Here is a 9,202-nt window from a genome sequence, read left to right as displayed (position 1 = left end):
TCGCGTATCACAAAAAAAAAAAGAAAACATCTAAATGTGGAACAACTCCTACAGAACACCTACTGAACGCTGGCAGAAGACCTCAGACCTCCCAAAAGGCAAGAAACTCCCCACGTACCTGGGTAGGGCAACAGAAAAAAGAAAAAAACAGAGACAAAAGAATAGGGATGGGACCTGCACCAGTGGGAGGGAGCTGTGAAGGAGGAAAAGTTTCCACACACTAGGAAGCCCCTTCACTGGTAGAGACAGGGGGGTGATGGGGGGAATCTTTGGAGCCATGGAGGAGAGCGCAGCAACAGTGGTGCAGAGGGCAGAGTGGAGAGATTCCCGCACAGAGGATCGGTGCTGACCAGCACTCACCAGTCTGAGAGGCTTGTTTGCTCACCCACTGGGTCGGGTGGGGGCTGGGAGCGGAGGCTCGGCTACGGAGGTCAGATCCCAGGGAGAGGACTGGGGTTGGCTGTGTGAACACAGCCTGAAGGGGGCTAGTGTACCACAGCTAGCTGGGAGGGAGTCGTGAAAAAGTCTGCAACTACCTAAGAGGCAAGAGACCATTCTTTTGGGGTGTGCGGGAGAGGGGATTCAGAGCACTGCCTAAACAAGCTCCAGAAACAGGTGTGAGCCTCGGCTATCAGCAAGGACATCAGGGACTGGCATGAGATGCTAAGGCTGCTCCTGAAGTCACCAAGAAGCCTGTGGGCGAGCACAGGTCACTATCCACACCTCTCCTCCTGGGAGCCTGTGCAGCCCACCACTGCCAGGGTCACGTGATCCAGGGACAACTTCCCCAGGAGAACACACGGCACACCACAGGCTGTTGCAACGTCATACTGGCCTCTGCAGCCGTAGGCTCACCCTGCATTCCATACTCCTCCCTCCCACCGGCATGAGTGACACAGAGCTTCCAAATTAGCCGCTCCTTTAACCCCCTTCTGTCTGGGCAGGGAACAGACGCCCTTAGGCAACCTACAAGCAGAGGCCAAAATTTAAATTTGGGGCCAAATGCAAACCTGAACCCCAGGAGCTGTGTGAACAAGGAAGAGAAAGGGAAATTTCTCCCAACAGCATACGAAGCAGTGGATTAAATCTCCACAGTCAACTTGATGTACCCTGCATCTCTGGAATACCTGAATATATAAAAAATCATCAAACAATTGAGGCAGTGGATTTTGGGAGTGACTGTACACTTGGGGTTTGCTTTCTGCATCTAATTTGGTTCTGGTTTTATGTTTATTTTAGTTTAGTATTTAGAGCTTATTATCTTTGGTAGATTTGTGTACTGATTTGGTTGCTCTCTCCCTTTTTTTTTTTTATAACTTTATTTATTTTTGGCTGTGTTGGATCTTCGTTTCTGTGCGAGGGATTTCTCTAGCTGTGGCGAGTGGGGGCCACTCCTCATCGCGGTGCACAGGCCTCTCACTATCACAGCCTCTCTTGTTGCAGAGCACAGGCTCCAGATGCACAGGCTCAGCAGTTGAGGCTCACGGGCCCAACTGCTCCGCGGCATGTGGGATCTTCCCAAAACAGGGCTCAAACCCATGTCCCCTGCATTGGCAGGCAGATTCTCAACCACTGCGCCACCAGGGAAGCCCCTCCTTTTTTTTTAATATATATTTTTTCCTTTTTCTCTTTTTTTGAGTGTGCATGTGTATGCTTCTTTGTGTGATATTGTCTGCACAGGTTTGGTTTTACCATTTGTCCTAGGGTTCTGTCTGTATATTTTTTTGTTTTCTTGTATAGTTTTCAGCGCTTCTTACATTGGTGGATTTGTTTTTTGGTTTGGCTGTTCTCTTCTTTCTTTCATTTTTTTTTTTTACTTAAAATATTTTTATTTTTAAAAATATTTTTTTAATTTTTATTTTAAGCACTTTATTTTATTATTTTTTTCTTTCTTTCTTTCGTTTTTTTTTTTTTTTTCTCCCTTTTCTTCTGAGCCAAGTGGTGGACAGGGTCTTGGTGCTCCAGCTGGTGTCAGCCCTGAATCTCTGAAGGGGGAGAGCCAAGATCAGGACATTGGTCCACCAGAGACCTCCCGGCCCCATGTAATATCAAATGGTGAAAGATCTCACATAAGGCAAATGCTAACAGCCATAAAAGGGGAAATCAACAGTAACACAATAATAGTAGGGGACTTTAACACCCCACTTTCACCAATGGACAGATCATCCAAAATGAAAATAAATGAGGAAACACGAGCTTTAAATGATACATTAAACAAGGTGGACTTAATTGACATTTATAGGACATTCCATCTAAAATCAGCAGATTACACTTTCTTCTCAAGTGCTCGTGGAACATTCTCCAGGATAGATCATATCTTGGGGCACAAATCAAGCCTTTAAATTTAAGAAAACTGAAATCGTATCAAGTATCTTTTCCAACCACAACATTATGAAACTAGCTATCAATTACAGGAAAAAAAATCTGTAGAAAATACAAACACACGAGGCTAAACAATACACTATGAAACAACCAAGACTTCACTGAAGAAATCAAAGAGAAAATCAAAAAATACCTAGAAACAAATGACAATGAAAACACAATGACCCAAAACCTATGGGATGCTGCAAAAGTGGTTTTAAGACGGAAGTTTATAGCAATACAATCCTAACTCAAGAAACAAGCATCTCAAATAAAAATGTAACCCTACATTAAAGCAATTAGAAAAAGAAGAACAAAAAAGCCCCAAATTTAGCAGAAGGAAAGAAATCATAAAGATCAGATCAGAAGTAAGTGAAAAAGAAATCAAGGAAAAGATAGCAAAGATCAATAAAACTAAAAGCTCATTCTTTGAGAAGATAAACAAAATTGATAAACCATTAGCCAGAGTCATCAAGAAAAAAAGGGAGAAGACTCAAATCAATAGAATTAGAAATGAAGAAGGAGAAGTAACAACTGACACTGCAGAAATACAAAGGATCATGAGAGATTACTACAAGCAATTATATGCCAATAAAATGGACAACCTGGAAGAAATGGACAAATTCTTAGAAAAGCACAAACTTCCAAGACTGAACCAGGAAGAAATAGAAAATATAAACAGACCAATCACAAGCACTGAAATTGAAACTGTGATTTAAAATCTTCCAACAAACAAAAGCCCAGGACCAGATGACTTCACAGGCTATTTCTATCAAACATTTAGAGAAGAGCTAACACCTATCCTTCTCAAACTCTTCCAAACTATAGCAGAGGAGGAACATTCCCAAACTCATTCTACGAGGCCACCATCACCCTGATACCAAAGTCAGACAAAAATGTCACAAAGAAAAAAACTACAGGCCAATATCACTGATGAACCTAGATGCAAAAATCCTCAACAAACACTAGCAAACAGAATCCAACAGCACATTAAAAGGATCGTACACCATGATCAAGTGGGGTTTATCCCAGGAATGCAAGAATTCTTCAATATATGCAAATCAATCAATGTGACATACCATATTAACAAATGAAGGGGATAAACCATATGATCATCTCAACAGATGCACAAAAATCTTTTGACAAAATTCAACACCCATTTATGATAAAAACCCTCCATAAAGAAGGCAAAGAGGGAAATTACCTCAACATAATAAATGCCATATATGTCAAACCCACAAACATCATCGTTCTCACCATCATTCTCAATGGTGTAAAACTGAAACCATTTCCACTAAGATCAGGAACAAGACAAGGTTGTCCACTCTCACCACTATTATTCAACATAGTTTTGGAAGTTTTAGCCACAGCAATCAGAGAAGAAAAAGAAAGAAATGGAATCCAAATCAGAAAATAAGAAGTAAAGCTGTCACTGTTTGCAAATGACATGCTACTATACATAGAGTATACTAAGGACACTACAAGAAATGTACTAGAGCTAATCAGTGAATTTGGCAAAGTAGCAGGACACAAAATTAATGCACAGAAATCCCTTGCATTCCTATACACTAATCTTGAAAAATCTGAAAGAGAAATTATGGAAACACTCCCATTTACTATTGCAACAACAAGAAAAAAAATACCTAGGAATAAACCTACCTAAGGAGACAAAAGACCTGTATGCAGAAAACTATAAGACACTGATGAAAGAAATTATAGATGATACAAACAGACCAAGAGATATACCATGTTCTTGGATTGGAAGAATCAACATTGTGAAAATGACTATACTACCCAAAGCAATCTACAGATTCAATGCAATCCCTATCAAGCTACCAATGGCATTTTTCACAGCACTAGAACATAAAATTTTACAATTTGTATGGAAACATAAAAGACCCTGAATAGCCAAAGCAATCTTTGGAAAGAAAAATGCAGCTGGAGGAATCAGGCTCCTGGACTTCGGACTATACTATAAAGCTACAGTAATCAAGACAGTATGGTACTGGCCCCAAAACAGAAATATAGATCAATGGAACAGGATAGAAAGCCCAGAGATAAACCCACACACCTATGGTCAACTAATGTATGACAAAGGAGGCAAGGATATACAACGGAGAAAAGACACTCTCTTCAATAAGTGTTGCTGGGAAAACTGGAGAGCGACATGTAAAAGAATGATATTAGAACACTCCCTAACACCATACACAAAAATAAACTCAAAATGGATTAAAGACCAAAATGTAAGACCAGACCCTATAAAACTCTTACAGGAAAACATAGGCAGAACACTCTATGACATAAATCACAGTAATATCTTTTTTGACCCACCTCTTAGAGAAATGGAAATAGAAACAAAAATAAACAAATGGGACCTAATGAAACTTAAAAGCTTTTGCACAGCAAAGGAAACCATAAACAAGACAAAAAGACAACCCTCAAAATGGGAGAAAATATTTGCAAACGAATCAATGGACAAAGGATTAATCTCCAAAATATATAGATAGTTCATGCAGCTCAATATTAAAAAAAAAAAAAGAAACCCAATCAAAAAATGGGTAGAAGACTTAAATAGACATTTCTCCAAAGAAGACATGCAGATGGCCATGAGGCACATTAAAAGCTGCTCAACATCACTAATTAGTAGAGAAAAGCAAATCAAAACTCCAATGAGGTATCACCTCATAACAGTCAGAGTGGCCAGCATAAAAAGTCTACAAACAATAAATGCCGGAGAGGGTGTGGAGAAAAGGGAACCCTCTTGCACTGTTGGTGGGAATATAAATTGATACAGCCACTATGGAGAACAGTATGGAGGGTCCTTAAAAAACTAAAAATAGAATCCCCAGCAATCCAACTACTGGGCATATACCCCCAGAGAAAACCATAATTCAAAAAGACACATGCACCCCAGTGTTCATTGAAGCACTATTTACAATAGCCAGGTCATGGAATCAACCTAAATGTCCATCGATACATGAATGGATAAAGAAGATGTAGCACATATATACAATGGAATATCACTCAGCCATAAAAATAAACGAAATTGAGTTATTTGTAGTGAGGTGGAAGGACCTAGAGACTGTCTTACTGAGTGAAGTAAGTCAGAAAGAGAAAAACAAATATCATATATTAATGCATATATGTGGAACCTAGAAAAATGGTACAGATGAACCGGTTTGAAGGGCAGAAATTGAGACACAGATGTACAGAACAAACTTATGGACATCAAGGGGGGAAAGTGGCGGGGGGTTGGTGGTGGTGTGATGAATTGGGAGATTGGGATTGACATATATACACTAATATGTATAAAATTGATAACTAGTAAGAACCTGCTGTAAAAAAAAGGAAATAAAAAAAATTCAAAAAACAAGAAGAGTCATGTACCACAGTGTTCATTACAGCTTTGTTTACAATAGCCAGGTCATGGAATCAACCTAAATGTCCACTGAAAGATGAATGGATAAAGAAGATGTGGCACATATATACTCAGCCATAAAAAGAAACGAAATTGAGTTATTTGTAATGAGGTGGATGGACGTAGAGACTGTCATACAGAGTGAAGTAAGTCAGAAAGAGAAAAATGAATATCGTATGCTAACACATATATATGGAATCTAAGGGGAAAAAATGGTTCTGAAGAACCTACGGGCAAAACAGGGATAAAGATGCAGACATAGAGAATGGACTTGAGGACACGGCAAAGGGGAATTGTAAGCTGGGATGAAGTGAGAGAGTGGTATGGACATATATACACTATCAAATGTAAAATAGATAGCTAGTGGGAAGCAGCTGCATAGCACAGGGAGATCAGCTCAGTGCATTGTGTCCATCTAGATGGGTGGGAAAGGGAGGGTGGGAGGGAGAAGCAAGAGGGAGGAGATATGGGGATATATGTATATGTATAGCTGATTCACTTTGTTATACAGCAGAAACTAACACACCATTGTAAAGCAATTATACTCCAATAAAGACGTTAAAAATAAAAGATTAAAAAATTAAATTAATAAAAAGAAATCTCAAGACAGGGGAGAATATTGTCACGGAATCCATTTAACTTTGCCCCAACTCTGATACTAACTATTTTGTTTAGTCACATTTGGGTCTACTTAATAAAAGAATTTAACAAGTGCCCTCAAGAAAAAGATAAGGCAGGTCATAATCAGAAGATTAGCACAAGCATAGTGAACAAATCCTACCTCTTATAAGAGTTGACCACTTGAAGTAGATGATCTCTCACTATAAACATCTACTACATTCCCCCAAAACTCATATATTGACAGCTAACCCTCAATGTGATTGTGTTTGGAGATAGGGATTTTAGGAGGTAATTAAGGCTAAATGAGGTCTTAAGGGTGTGGCCCTAATTTGATAGGATTTGTGGCTTTATATGAAAAAGAAGAGGGAGTTCTCTCTCTCTAATCCGCAGACACCAAGGAAAGGCCATGTGAGGACACAGCAAGAAGGTGGCCATCTACAAGCCAGGAAAAGAGCCCTTACCAAAAACTGAATCAACTGGCAACTTGATCTTGGACTTCCATCCTCCAGACCTGTGAGAAAATAAATCTCTATGGTTTAAGCCACCCAGTCTATGGTATTTTGTTAACACAGCCAGAGCTAAGACAACATCCATATTTTTTTATCCATTAAACTTTACAGCATTTACTGAGTGCCAGGACTTGACAAATATTAACTTAATAAGCCTCGTCATGACCCTCTGGAGTATGTACTATTATGAACTCGTTTTACAAATGAGGACACTGAAACCTTGAGAAGTTAAGGAAGTTGACTAAGATCCCTCAACTCTAAGATCCAGCGTCTCTCTCTTCTCTGCTCCTGGACTCCACTGGACATGGCAGACATGGTGGACCTTGTCAATTTCTCCTCCATGTCTTTCATCCGCACTTTCCTATTTTCCATCTCTCTGTGCCACATTTGAATTTTTTTTTTTTTTTTTTTTTTTTTTGCAGTACACGGGCCTCTCACTGTTGTGGCCTCTCCCGTTGTGGAGCACAGGCTCCAGACGTGCAGGCTCAGTGGCCATGGTTCACGGGCCTAGCCGCTCTGTGGCATGTGGGATCTTCCCGGACCGGGGCACGAACCCGTGTCCCCTGCATCGGCAGGCAGACTCTCAATCACTGCGCCACCAGGGAAGCCCCACATTTGAATTTTTTAAATCTTTTACATCATCACTCATTCTCTTTCCAGCTCTCTCATCCATCCTTTGCTTTAAAATAAAAAAAAAAATCATGGATATATATATATATATATATACATACACACACACACACACATATATCTGATTCACTTTGCTGTACACCTGAAACTAACACAACATTGTAAATCAACTATACTCCAATAAAAACTTTTTTAAGAATTCATGACTTTATTATTCATTTCTAAAAGCTCTAGCTGATTCTTTTTAACATTTGACTGACCTTTTTGACAGTATCTCACTCTTCTTCCATATTTTCAAAGCCTCTTTTTAAGTTCTTTTACAGTCATTATTTTTTCTGATTCTCCATATGATCACTGCATTATCAGAAGTTCTTGGGTATCTAACTATACCCTCTAATTGCAGACTTTTGACTATTTCCTCCTGTGTGTCTAATTTTGTATTGTAAATTCATCTTCAGCAACATTTATCTGTAGCAATTCTGAATGGACTACTTGAAGGTGTGTCCCTCCAGAAAAGTTTTGTATCTGCTCTTGCCCAACACCCCACAGGGATACAGTAGCCTGAGACCACTAGTTAAAATGTGTCACTTAGGGAGTTCCTAAATGATGTAGGTAGCATGAATAAGGGAATTCAGCAGCATGGTGCAAGCCAATGGTTATGAATTCTCAGGAGATACTCTTCCTGCCACATGCAGAGTTGGTGAACAGAGACAGACAAGTTTTCTCATGGTCTCCCTGCACCAGCACTAGGTAATAGCCCCTTTCAATAGAAAGACTTCTTTCAATTCTGAAAGTCTTCTTTGTATTGCTTCTTTGAAACATTCTACCTTTTCATTTTCTTGATTCTGTCTTTCTATATAACTACAAGTGTTGAATTTCTGTGATCCTCCCATTTTCTCTGTATTGACTTTCTGTAAAGGCAATATGCTACTTCTTTCATTAGAAGAGCCAGAAATACCCATATCTGGGACCTGTTCTTTGTGACCACTCAGTTTTTCCAGAAAACAATATTCCATGTTTTCCAATTTGGTTACAGCGAAGGTGGGACAGAGGATCCAGGTATATGTGTGGGTGTCTCAGCTCTGTGAGAAAGGTACGTCCTGCCCACCTCTCCATTTCAGACCCAGTTTTCAGACCTGAGACACACACACCTTCTGCTGTACCTGAACTTGAGACCAGTGGCTCTGGTACAACTTCCCTTGAGAAGAAACCCCCAGTTTCCTCAAGATGGCAGAAGAAGAGGGGCCTGGGAAAGAAGGGTATTATTCCTCAGGCTTCCAGGGGTCAGGGAGGGTCCTGAGGACCTAGCCCCTCTATACATAGATTTTCACATTTTCTTGCATTCTCAGCCCCAGAGTCTCCCCACTTTCCTTGGTACCTGACTGTATTCATTTCCTGGGGCTGTCATACAAAGATAAGAAATCAAGGTTTTGGAGGATTGGTTTCCTCTGAGGGCTGTGAGGGAGAATCAGTTCCCGGCCTCACTCCCAGCTTCTGGTGGCTTCGCGTTCCTCGGCTGATAGATGATGTTCTCCCTGTGCCTTCACAGGTCTTCCCACTGTGCATGGCTGCCTGTGCCCAAATCCCCCCTTTTTAAAAGGACACGGTCCTATTGGATCAGGGCCCACGCTAATGACCTCATCTTAAATTGACTACCTCTTTA

Source organism: Grampus griseus, assembly GCF_964374135.1.
Source record: "Grampus griseus genome assembly, chromosome: 4".
Taxonomy (NCBI): Eukaryota; Metazoa; Chordata; class Mammalia; order Artiodactyla; family Delphinidae; genus Grampus; species Grampus griseus.
Note: the sequence above shows the minus strand (reverse complement) of the source record.